Below are 13274 nucleotides of genomic sequence, written 5' to 3' on the forward strand. Positions count from 1 at the left end.
GATTGGACCTCCTTGCAGTCCAGGGGACTCGTAAGAGTCTTCTCCAGCACCACAGTTAGAACGCATCAATTCTTCGGCGCTCAGCCTTCCTTATAGTCCAGCTCTCACAGCCATACGTTACTACTGGGAAAACCATAGCTTTGATTAGATGAACCTTTGTCAGCAAGGTGATGTCTCTGCTTATTACTACGCTGTCTAGGTTTGCCCTAGCTTTCCTTCCAAGGAGCAAGCGTCTTTTAATTTCATGGCTACAGTCACCGTCTGCGGTGATCTTGGAGCCCAAGAAAATAAAATCTGTCACTGCTTCCATTTCTTCCCCTTCTATATGCCAGGAAGTGATGGGGCCAGATGCCATGATCTTAGTTTTTTTAATGTTGAGTTTCAAACCAGCTTTTGCACTCTCCACTTTCACCCTCAACAAGAGGCTGTTTAGATCCTCCTCGCTTTCTGCCATTAGAGTGGTATTGTCTGTGTATCTGAGGTTGTTGATAATTCTCCCGAAAATCTTAATTCTGACCTGTGATTCATCCAACCTGGTGTTTCTCATGATGTACTCTGCATATAAGTTAAATAAGCAGGGCGACAATATACAGCCTTATCGTACTCCTTTCCCAATTTTGAACCACTCGGTTGTTCCATGTGCGGTTCTTACTGTTGCTTCTGGACCCTCGTACAGGTTTCTCAGGAGACAGGTAAGGTGGTCTGGTACTCCCATCTCTTTAAGAATTTGCCACAGTTTTTTGTGATCCACACAATCAAAGGCTTTAGCGTAGTCAATAAAGCAGAAATAGATGTTTTTCTGGAATTCGCTTGCTTTCTCCATGATCCAGCGAATGTTGGCGATTTGATCTCTAGTTCCTCTGCCTCTTCAAAACCCAGCTTGTACTTCCGGTAGTTCTTGGTTCACATACTGTTGAAGCCTAGCTTGTAGGATTTTGAGCATAACCTTGCTGGCATGTGAAATGAGCGCAATTGTACGGTAGTTTGAGCACTCTTTGGCGTTGCCTTTCTTTGGAATTGGAATGTAAACTGACCTTATCCAGTTTTGTGGCCACTGTTGAGTGTTCCAAATGTGTTGGCATATTGAGTGCAGCACTTTAACAGCATCATCTTTTAGGATTGTAAATAGCTCAGCTGGAAGACTGTCATTTCCGCTAGCTTTGTTGTTAGTAATGCTTCCTAAGGCCCACTTGACTTAACTCTCTAGGATGTCCGGCTCAAGTTCAGTGACTATCATGGCTATCAGGGACATTCAGATCTTTCCTGTACTTCTGTGTATTCTTGCCACCTCTTCTTAATCTCATCTGCTTCTGTTAGGTCCCTGCCTTCTTTGTCCTTTATCATGCCCGTCTTTGCACAAAACGTTCCCTTGAGATCTCCAATTTTCTTGAAGAGATCTCTAGTCTTTCCCATTCTGTTGCTTTCCTCGATTTCTTTGCATTGTTCATTTAAGAAGGCCTTCTCATCTCTCCTTGCTATTCTCTGGAAATCTGCATTCAGTTGGGTATAGCTTCCCCTTTCTCCTTGCTTTTCGCTTCCCTTCTTTCCTCAGCTACTTGTAAAGCCTCATCAGACAGCCACTTGGCTTTCTTGCATTTCTTTTTCTTTGGAGTGGATTGAGTTGCCGCCTCCTGAACAATGCTATGGACCTCCGTCCATAGTTCCTCAGGCAATCTGTCTATCAGGTCTAATCCCTTAAATCTATTCCTCACCTCCACTGTATATTCAGAAGGGATATGATTTAGGTCATACCTGAATAGTTTAGTGATTTTCCCTACGTTCTTCAATTTAAGCCGAAATTTTGCGATAAGAAGCTCATGATCTGAGCCACAGTCAGCTCCAGGTCTTGTTTTGACTGACTGTATGGAGCTTCTCCATCTTTGGCTGCAAAGGACATAATCAATCTATATATATATATATATATATATATATATATATATATATATATATTATATTTATTTATTTCTATACCGCCCAATAGCCGAAGCTCTCTGGGCGGTTCACAAAAACTGGAAATCTGATTTCGATATTGACCATCTGGTGATGTCCATGCGTTGAGTCGCCTCTTGTGCTGCTGGAAAAGAGTGTTTGCTATGATCAGCGTGTTCTCTTGGCAAAACTCTATTAGCCTTTGTCCTGCTTCATTTTGTACACCAAGGCCATGCTTGCCTGTTATCCCGGTGATTTCTTAACTTCCTACTTTAGCATTCCAATCCCTTATGATGAAAAGGTCATATTTTTTGGTGTTAATTCTAGAAGGTGTTGTAGGTCTTCATAGAACCGATCAACCTCAGCTTCTTGGGCCTCAGTGGTTGGGGCATAGACTTTAATTACTGTGATGTTGAATGGTTTGCCTTGGAATCGTACTGAGATCATTCTATCCTTTTTGAGATTGTACCCCAGTACTGCTTTTCCCACCCTTTTGTTGACTATGAGTGCTACTCCATTTCTTCTAAGGGATTCTTGCCCACAGTAGTAGATATGATGGTCACCTGAATTATTCACCCATGCTTGTCCATTTTAGTTCACTAATTCCCAAGATGTTGATATTCAATCTTGCCATCTCCTGTTTGACCACCTCCAGCTTACCTTGATTCATTGACCTTACATTCCAGGTTCCTAAATAATATTGTTCTTTACAGCATCGGATTTTCTTTTCACCACCAGACACATCCACAGCTGAGTGTCCTTTCGGCTTTGGCCCAGCCGCTTCACTCTTTCTGGTGCTACTTGGAAATTCCCTCTGCTCTTCCCCAGTAATATATTGGACACCTTCCGACCTGAGGGGCTCATCTTCCGGCATCATCTCTTTTAGCCTTGTGATACGTTCCATGGGGTTTTCTTGGCAGGAATACTGGAGTGGGTTGCCATTTCTTTCTCCAGTGGACCACATTTTGTCAGAACTCTCTGCCATGACCTGTCCATCTTGGGTGGCCCTGCATGGCATAGCTTACGTCTTCACTGAGTTACGCAAGCCCCTTCACCACAACAAGGCAGTGATCCATGAAGGGGAGTTTTATAAGTATGTTAGCTATAATTAGTCTATCACATAGGTAAAGAGTTTCTTCCCAGGTAACTCCCCACCCCCTCACACCTTTGCAACTGGTATAATGTCAATTTCTTCCTCATTTAGCCTGGTTTCCTTTTTTCCCACATTTGGTTTGCCTGCCTGTCCATTTTAATGGCTTTCAATATGTCTGTTTAATTTAAGTCTGCTTTACTGAATATTTAATCTTTTCCTTTATAAGAATAATGACCTTCCTCAGGTTATTGTAATCCTATTAGGAACATGGGTATTTTAAAGTCACTTGACTTTGCAAATAATTTTATTTGTTCTATTGTCTGGCTTATTTGGGGGCAGAGTACAAAAACAGAGTTTGTTTGGGAGAGGGGGGTTGGAGTGTTTTTTTCCTTGTTAGTAAATGAAGTATTCATGTTTAATTTGTCATTCTGACTAGTTAGGAAGGTGTTAAATTAAATTTCAGAGACTGCAAAACAATAATTGAAAAGTGCCTTGCTGTCCAACATGGGAAAAATATGTTAATTGTTCTAGTAAATATGGGAGTAATGATGTAAGGAGAAATTCAGTCTAACAACTTGACAAGCCAAACAACTACTTTCCATGACTGGATCTCCTGAAATTTTTCATGTTTACTTTAAAACAGTCATGGGGAGTGGTCCTCCAAATCTGATCAGATCAGTGGTGGTGTTGGTTAAGAGGGAATTTAACCTTTTTCCCATTCCGTTTTGCCAGTCTCAATAATGCTCTCCGAAGCTGCTGTTAGCCCCATGGGGAGGTGGTTTTTTGTCAGGAAAACAGTGTGTGTGAAAGGGTTGAACTCCTCCTCTCCGCTGTTGGAGGTCCAGTCAAATTCAGAACCACCTGCCGCTGCCTTAAAGTGAAATGTTGGGAGATCCATTCACAGAGTTTTCATATAACATGTAGTTTGGCTTTTCAAGGTGTGCACGTAGAACCACTGAGAAACAATCTTCTCTAGAAGTAAACCTTCCAACTAATAATTTTCAATGTAAATTGTAACTAACGTAACCTTCTTCAGCTATGTTGGAGTGAGGTTATGCGAAATATTAAGACCAATTTAATATTTGGGGTATTCTTTATTTTGTATATACATACTCTCAGAATGTGTTCCAACGGTTGTATTGCTTAGGCATGCAGATGAACAGTTTAACATTTTGTCCCAGAGATTTCTTTTTCAAGCTAATTAAAACAACAGCAACACTCTTGACAGTCCAGCAAAACTGATTTCTTTGAGCTGGCCTGGCCGCCTGGGGAAGAAAACCATGCCCCAAAAGCCTGGGGGACAACTAGCTATAAGCCTGGGGTTAGCTTATAGTGCAGGCCATGTCACAGAGAAACAAATTGGGCTTTGCTGCCAAGCAGATACTCAACAGAGAATGGAGCAAATCATGACTCCCCAGTGAGAGTGCTGTGGTATTTCCGTGATGCACATGTTTGCAGACATATCTTCATTGCATTCACACTTTACATTTTTAGTATACACTTAAAATACACAAAGTGTACACCTAAAAGTACAATGTATAAAATAGCTCTTATATGATAGAATGTCTATATCTCACAGAAGGGTCATTCCATAAAAGACATTTTAGGTGGTCACATCACATGTTTTAAGTACCCCTAAAACTGAAAAGTGCAAATGTAATGAACACATGTCTGTAAATATGTGCATCATGACAGTGACCCACATAGTGAAACAATGTCATGCAACTCTGAAACAACGTCATGCAAGTTTACTGGTGCACCCTTCTCTTTTCCATCCACCTCCCTTTGGCACATCCAAGTGCCCACCACTCTGTCACTTCCCAGTCTTCCAAACTTTCCCCCCACCCCTTGGAGAGTGGTGAAGTTCTGGTTAGCGGTAGGCATTGAAGCTGCAATGTTTTCTGTCACCCTTCAGCTGGCACTGGAATAGTTACCGCTCCCAACTCCACTCACAGCTGTTGTCAACCTACGCCTCCCCCCTGCCCCAATCTGTCTGATTCCTTTTACTGTTCCAAAGCACTTGCAGGCTCCCCACATTTATGTTAGACAAAAAATACAACTGGCATGGATTACAAAAGACCGTTTATTAAAAGTTGCTCAGGGTGTGTGTGTGTGTGTGTGTGGAGAGAGGGACAGAGAGGGAGGGGCAGGCAAGTAAGTGCTACTTTTGTTTTTGGAGGTGGGGGACACACCTAACAGCCATGCAGGGTAACACACAGTATATCGCCATGGAGAACATGTGGATAATGGTCCCAGATGAAGTCAGCAATAGCTGCGCATATGGCCTGTGCCTTATGGAGTGACCCTGTTTCTAAGCAGTGATTCAGAGGGTGTGGGGCAGGCTGCTAGAGCTGGGGATCAATTGTGATGGCATCACCCATTCTTTCACAGATGTTCTGAAGAATGCAGCATGCAATGATAACATCCTCAACATCCAGAAGTGTTTACAGACCATGACTTCAGCCACCCAAACAATCTCTCCACTGGTAGCCTCGCCCTGCTTTGGTAATAGATGAAGGGTGTTTTTTTCTCTGTGCGCTTTTGGAGTATGGTATGGTGCCATGAGCCAAGGTTGAAGCACGAAAGTCTGGTGGCCCAGGATGAGAGGATCAACATGAAACCTGTTACCTGTTACAGGGGAACTGGTGAAGAATGTCTATATACTAATGTCTATATACTAATGTCTATATACTAATATATACCGATGTCTATATACTAATGCCCAGAGTATGGGAAACAAACAGAACGAACTTGAACTCTTAATACAGGAGGGAAATTATGACTTGATAGGTATAACTGAGACTTGGTGGGATGACTCTCATGACTGGAATACAGCAGTTGAAGGATATAACTTGTTCAAAAAGAACAGGAGGAACAGAAAGGGAGGCGGGGTTGCACTGTATGTGAAAAATACATATCTCTGCACAGAAATACAGGAGGAGGAGCTTGGTAGCCCCATCGAGAGCATCTGGGTTGAAATAAATGGAGCAAAGAATAAAAGGAACCTGGTGGTCGGAGTCTACTACCGGCCACCCAATCAAGGAGAAGCCAAGGATGAAACTTTTGAAAAGCAAATAGCCAATGTTTTAAGGAAGCATGATGTAGTAGTAATGGGGGACTTCAATTTCCCCGATATTTGTTGGGAGACAAATTCTGCAAAACATGGCCCCTCCAGGAAATTCCTGACTTGTGTGGCGGATAACTTCCTCCTACAGAAAGTAGAGGAAGGAACTAGAGGATCGGCTATCCTTGACTTGATCCTAACCAACAGAGATGACTTAGTGGATAAAGTAGCAGTTACAGGAACTCTGGGGGAAAGCGACCATGTTGTACTTGAGTTCTTGGTTCTAAGGGAAGCAAAAGCCGAGTGTACTCAAACGCGTACCCTGGATTTTAGGAAAGCTGATTTTAATAAACTCAGAACAATGATCAGTAAGGTCCCATGGCAAACAATGCTAGCGAGAAAAGGAGTCCAAGATGGGTGGGAACTTTTAAAAAAGGAAATTCTCAAGGCACAATCACAAACAATTCCAACAAGAAGAAAAGGTGGAAGACAACAGAAGAAGCCAATGTGGCTTCACAAAAAGCTTAGGGATGACCTGAAAACAAAAAAGGACACATATAAGAAGTGGAAAGAAGGCCAAGTAACAAAGGAAGAGTACAGGCAGGTAGCACAGAATTGCAGGGATGGCGTCAGGAAGGCTAAAGCGGAGAACGAGGTGAGGTTAGCGAGGGATGCTAAAAACAACAAAAAGGCTTTCTTCAGCTATGTGCATAGTAAAAGGCAGAGGAAAGAAATGGTTGTTCAGCTATTAAATAAGGATGGCAAAATGATAACAGATGACAAAGAAAATGCAGAGGTGCTCAATTCCTACTTTGGCTCAGTCTTCTCCCAAAAGAGGGTCTATGACCCCCCTGGCAAAGGCGAAGTACAGGCTGAAGGGGCAGGATTGCAGCTTGAGATCGACAGGCATATGGTCAAGGAACACCTCATTACTTTGAATGAGTTCAAATCTCCAGGGCCAGATGAACTGCATCCTAGAGTAATAAAGGAACTGGCAGAAGAACTTTCAGAACCGCTGTCTATTCTCTTTGAGAAATCATGGAGGACCGGGGAAGTGCCAGATGACTGGAGGAGGGCTAACGTTGTCCCTATCTTCAAAAAGGGTAAAAAGGAGGAACCTGGGAACTACAGACCAGTCAGTCTGACATCAATCCCTGGGAAAATTCTGGAGCAGATCATAAAGCAATCCATCTGGAAGCACCTTGACAACAATGCCGTGATTACTCGAAGCCAACATGGGTTTGTCAAAAACAAGTCCTGCCAGACAAATCTGATCTCATTTTTTGATCAAGTCACCTCCCTTGTAGACCGTGGGAATGCTGTAGACATCATATATCTCGACTTCAGCAAAGCTTTCGACAAAGTGCCCCATGATATCCTGATGAGCAAACTTGCTCGAAGTGGGCTAGATGAAACAACGATCCGGTGGATCCACAGTTGGCTACAGAATCGGACTCAAAGAGTGCTTATCAATGGGACCTTCTCAAGCTGGGGAGAGGTAACGAGTGGGGTACCGCAGGGCTCAGTCCTGGGCCCAGTGCTCTTCAACATTTTTATTAATGACTTGGAGGAGGAGGTGCAGGGAATGCTGATCAAATTTGCAGATGACACAAAATTGGGAGGGATAGCTAATACTTTGGAAGACAGAAACAAAATTCAAAGTGATCTGGATAGACTGGAGTGCTGGGCAGAAAACAACAGAATGGCATTTAATAGGGACAAATGCCAAGTTCTGCACCTAGGAAAAAGAAACCAAATGCACAGTTACAAGATGGGGGATACATGGCTCAACCACACTACGAGCAAGAAGGATCTTGGAATTGTCGTCGATCACAAGCTGAATATGAGCCAACAATGTGATGTGGCTGCAAAAAAGGCAAATGCTATTTTGGGCTGCATTAATAGAAGCATCGCTTCCAAATCCCGGGAAGTACTAGTTCCCCTCTACTCAGCACTGGTTAGGCCTCATCTGGAGTACTGTGTCCAGTTCTGGGCACCACACTTTAAGAAGGATGCAGACAAGCTGGAGAGGGTTCAAAGGAGGGCAACAAAGATGATCAGGGGACTGGAAACAAAGCCCTATGAAGAGAGACTGAAAGAACTGGGCATGTTTAGCCTTGAGAAGAGAAGACTGAGGGGAGATATGATAGCACTCTTCAAGTACTTGAAAGGTTGTCACAGAGAAGAAGGCCAGGATCTCTTCTTGATCATCCCAGAGTGCAGGACACGGAATAATGGGCTCAAGTTACAGGAAGCCAGATTCCGGCTGAACATCAAGAAAAACTTCCTGAGTGTCAGAGCAATACGGCAATGGAACCAATTACCTGGGGAGGTGGTGGGCTCTCCCACACTGGAGGCCTTTAAGACGAGGCTGGACAGCCATTTGTCAGGGATGCTCTGACTTGGATTCCTGCATTGAGCAGGGGGTTGGACTCGATGGCCTTGTAGGCCCCTTCCAACCCTACTATTCTATGATTCTAATGTGCCTCTGGCTAGCTTACCTGCCACAGGTGAATTCCAATGTGTCATAGCTTCTTCGGGAAACAGCATCAAATATATCCATGAACCTGCCCTTGGCATCTTCCACTGCCTGTAACCATGCTGTAAAAATACTTACAGGTATAGAATTCTGGTCCTCCACCCGACGGAGTGAGGACTCTTATATGGGATGAATGCATACACCCCCTGCACAAGGAAATCCAAGCTCACAGAAGTCTTGGATTTTTTTTCTCACCCCCAACTTTATGATGTCCGTCAGATATAGCTGTTGATTGCCCAATTCCAAAGGTGGTCCTGAATGGGAGGTAGCCCAGGTTGAATGCCAGTTTGTACAGGGTCAATGCTAACCGTTGTTTTACTGGCATAGCTCAGCACATTACTGTGTTTTGCCTCTGGATTACTGGACCAATATAGCCAGCGATGGTGTATGTCAAATGTTTTCCATGATGTGCGGAAACTTCTGCAGAAATGGGTATTAGCCCAATTGTCCAGCTCAAGCATGATCGAGGTGCACACAGCTTATGTGTGTGGACAGGTCCAGTGGCATGTTAAACACAAGTTCACCTTCAGGTGTTTAGGCATAGCAACAGCTGCAGCAGCCACCCATGCTTCATTGATTGTGGTGGACGTTCTCCGGCACATCTGATTCAGGTTTCACATGATTTGGATGATTCAGGTGCTCTAGCTCTACTCAGTGTTGCAAAATCTCCATCTTTTTTTCTCCACAATCTGGAAAAGGTTCAGAGGAGGGCAATGAAGATGATCAGGGGGCTAGAAACAAAGCCCTACAAGAGACTGAAAGAACTGGGCATGTTTAGCCTTGAGAATCATCAGCGGTCCTTCTCCGTGAGACCCTGCCAAAGGAAGTGAGGCGGGTGGCTACTAGGAGGAGGGCTTTTTCTGTTGTGGCACCCTGGCTCTGGAATGAGCTCCCTAGTGAGGTTCGCCTGGCGCCTACATTGTACTCCTTTCGGCGCCAGGTGAAGACCTTTTTATTTTCCCAGGCATTTTAGCATTTTAGCTTTCTAAATTTTTATCTTTGCTGTTTTAAATCTGTATTTTAAACTCCTGTACTGCTGCTAGGTTTTATTGTGGTTGTATTGTTATATTGTGGTTTTAATGTTCTATATATTTTAAATTGTTTTATTGTGTGTTGTTTGGTTTTAATTTTTGTGAACCGCCCAGAGAGCATCGGCTATTGGGCGGTATAGAAATGAAATAAATAAATAAATAAATTGAGAAGAGAAGACTGAGGGGAGAGATGACAGCGTTCTTCAAGTACTTGAAAGGTGGTCACAAAGAGGAAGGCCAGCATCTCTTCTCGATCATCCCAGAATGCAGGACACAGAATAATGGGCTCAAGTTCCAGGAAGCCAGATTCCGGCTGAACATCAGGAAAAACTTCCTGACTGTTAGAGCAATACGACAATGGAACCAATTACCTTAGGGAGGTAGCGGCTCTCCCACACTGGAGGCATTCAAGATGAAGCTAGACAGCTACCTGTCAGATGCTTTGACTTGGATTCCTGCATTGAGCCGGGCACTGGACCCGATGGTCATATAGGCTCCTTCCACCCCTACTATTCTATGATTCTATGTTGCTCTCTTGCCTGTACATTCCATTTCCCTTTCACCTCCAGTGCCTGCACAGTATACCACTGCAGCTAGCCAATCATGTTGCTCTTTGGTTCTTGGACCCCTTCTCCACCACAGCTAATTGGCTGGTTGCTCCTGGTTCTCTTCTTCACCTCCCTGCCCCCAGGCTCCTTACAGCTAAGGAGTGGCAGGTCTCCTGACTCCTCACTCCTGAAGAGTAGCCCAGATCACAAGAGCCAGCCCAGCCCTAAAGCAAACAACAGGACAAGGCTAGAGAGTCCCTGCTGAGCACACTCAGCAGCTGCTGCAAAAAGTGAGTGACAGAGGCAGAGGGCCATATCTAAGGTAACTGGGAGCGGCCAGCAGCCCTGGGGCCTTGTAGTGTACACTGTACTAATGAGTAAGCCCCATCCAGTTCAGTAGGACTTTATTCTGAGTAAACATGCTTAGGATTGAACTATACATCCAAAGATGTTCTTCCCTTTGTGGTAGAGTGTGCTCAAGAGCTTCTGCAAACACAGGTATGAGATATGCTATAGTTAATATGCTAGTGGCCCTCCAAACATTTTGGCCTGCAACTCCCATCAGCCCTAGCCAGCATAGCCAATTTTGGAGGATGATGGAGGATGACATCAATGGGTATTCCCACTGCATTTGTGGTTGACTGGATCCAACCCATTGTGCTTTAATGCTTTCACAATATTTGCAGAGCCTTACCAAAAACATCTGAAGAACCTCGTGAAAGCTTGTCTTCTTCTCAGGAGGGTTCATACTAACTTCCGTAGTGCAGCCCACATGCTTATGTAGTGCAGCCCTTGACTTCAATAGAACCACAACCACATTAGTGGGAATTGTTTTTGCCAGCCATAATAGCCATGAAGTGGCTCAATATGTACTTTAGCAAGACACACGTCATGGGAGCTACTGTAGGAAAAGAAAAGAAAAAAATATTATGGAACTTTTAGTGCCAACAGATGGCTTTATGTTTTACCGCAAAGGTAGGATGTCCAAAAGCATGTTAAGCTTTAAAACTATCTGTCAGGCACGTTGGCTTAGTGCTGATCCATATGAAAGAATAATACAAACACATATTACTGACATCAGTGCTCAGCTGTTCCAAAGGACATGGACTAATTGTCATTAAACATATTATTTACTTTGTGTTCGAGGAATATTAGGATTAGACATAAGAGAACCAAATTCCTTCCGTGATCCAAGCTATGAAGAATTTTGGATCTGTATTTTGGCTGATCTCTAGCAGAGTCACTACTTACAAGGAAGAAAGTCACTAAAGAACAGAATACTTCTGTCATAAAATTTGCTAAGGGCAGATGTTAATATAAACAACATCAGTATTTCATTCTTCAAAGCCAGAGAGGTTGAAACAGTGAGTTCACTGGGCTATTTCAGAGTAAGCAAGTTCATCCTCTAGAACCCTGGCTATCACCTACAAACATCTCACCAGAGAGATTGTGCCTTCCTTTTCACATTGGTTACTATTGGTTGGATCCAGATTCAGTCATACGTGGAGTAGACCCATTGAAATCAATTGGACTTGAATTAGTCATGACTAACTTAAGTCCCATTGTTTTCTATGGGACTGTTCTAAGAATGACTAAGTCTGGATCCAGCCCTATGGTTTCAAACCCTAGTCCCTATGCTACTAAGACAGTTGCTCAGGTAAAGGAACCAGCTAGAGACTCCATAGAGAAGACCTGAGAAATAGGCGGTTCCTCAGCTCTTCTAGATTAATTGCACAATCCTGTCTATGTGTTGTTGTTCAGTCGTGTCCGACTCTTCGTGACCCCATGGACCATAGCACGCCAGGCCTTCCTGTCCTGTGCTCTCTCCCGGAGCGTGCTCAAGTCCATATTCATTGCATCAGTGATGCTATCTAGCCATCTCATCCTCTGCTGTCCCCTTCTCCTTTTGCCTTCAGTCTTTCCCAGCATCAGGGTCTTTTTCCATGGGGTTTTCTTGGCAAGAATACTGGAGTGGGTTGCCATTTCCTTCTCCAATGGACCACATTTTGTCAGAACTCTCTGCCATGACCTGTCTGTCTTGGTTGGCCCTGCACGGCATAGCTTATGGCTTCACTGAGTTATGCAAGCCCCTTCGCCACAACAAGGCAGAAGTAATTCTCACTGTGTTCAGTGGGGTTTACTCTTAGGTAAGCACAGATAGATTGCAGCCTTATTGAATCAAGAATGCAACTGATCAGTAGCATGCCACTTTCCACTTCATAATATCTGTTCACTTCTCCACACTGCACAAAACATGTTTAATCAGATATTCTGTTAATCTCTAGCTAGTACTTAGTATTCCCATCATCGTCCCCTCCAAACACTACTTTCATAATGTTCCCACTATGCTAAGCTTTTGCAGATTAGGAAGATGTAGCAAGGAAAATGCAAGAAAATGAGATAGGCAAAACAAGAGGGTAAAACTAGCCAGGGAGAATAGGCAAAGCATAACGAATTATAAACAGCACATTGTTTACCGTAACTCTACAGTAATATAATGTGGCAAGACTCCTGTGATGTTTTTTTTTTAAATATGGGGTCCATGTGGTAGTGCTTTAATGTGTACAGCAAAGAAAAAAAAAACGGTGAAACAATACCAGAGATGATGCACTTCAGATGACTAGTTTAATTAAATATTAAGGGTACACTCTCATTAATGTTAAGCACCCTTAAGTCTCATTGTGATTTGAACTCTCTTCTTGAAATCATTGGGGCTTGCATGTGCTTTAACTTTGGCTGGATTGTGAGCAAAAGGGCCAAATGCTCAGCCTGAGGGTCACATCTGGGTATGGAAATAGTATAGTGATGGGCCATAAACAGCATGACAAGCAATATATGCTCATGGGAGCGATGACTCCTCTCAGAAGACATCTGGACTCCTTGCTGGGTGATACTGCGTCTCCACTGCCATGGCATTAGTCACCCTGCTGTTACACAATGGCTGGTTGGTGAGATGCTCTTTGAACTGGCCAGAGCAGTGTTGATGGTCCCAAATAAGCGCAAACAACAAACATGGCATAAGGGTTGCACTGCTGATGCTCACACAGGATTAGATTTCATCAGGGTCTTG

General features: G+C 43.6%; 1 pseudogene; it reads right to left on the reverse strand.

The window, feature by feature from the left end:
- Positions 1-8555: 8555 nt before the first annotated feature.
- On the reverse strand, positions 8556-9227 carry LOC146359840 (uncharacterized; annotated as a pseudogene).
- Positions 9228-13274: the final 4047 nt, after the last annotated feature.

The sequence above is a fragment of the Heloderma suspectum genome, chromosome 1 (assembly GCF_057233095.1).
Source record: "Heloderma suspectum isolate Gila_16-S chromosome 1, 16-S_ref, whole genome shotgun sequence".
NCBI lineage: Eukaryota > Metazoa > Chordata > Lepidosauria > Squamata > Helodermatidae > Heloderma > Heloderma suspectum.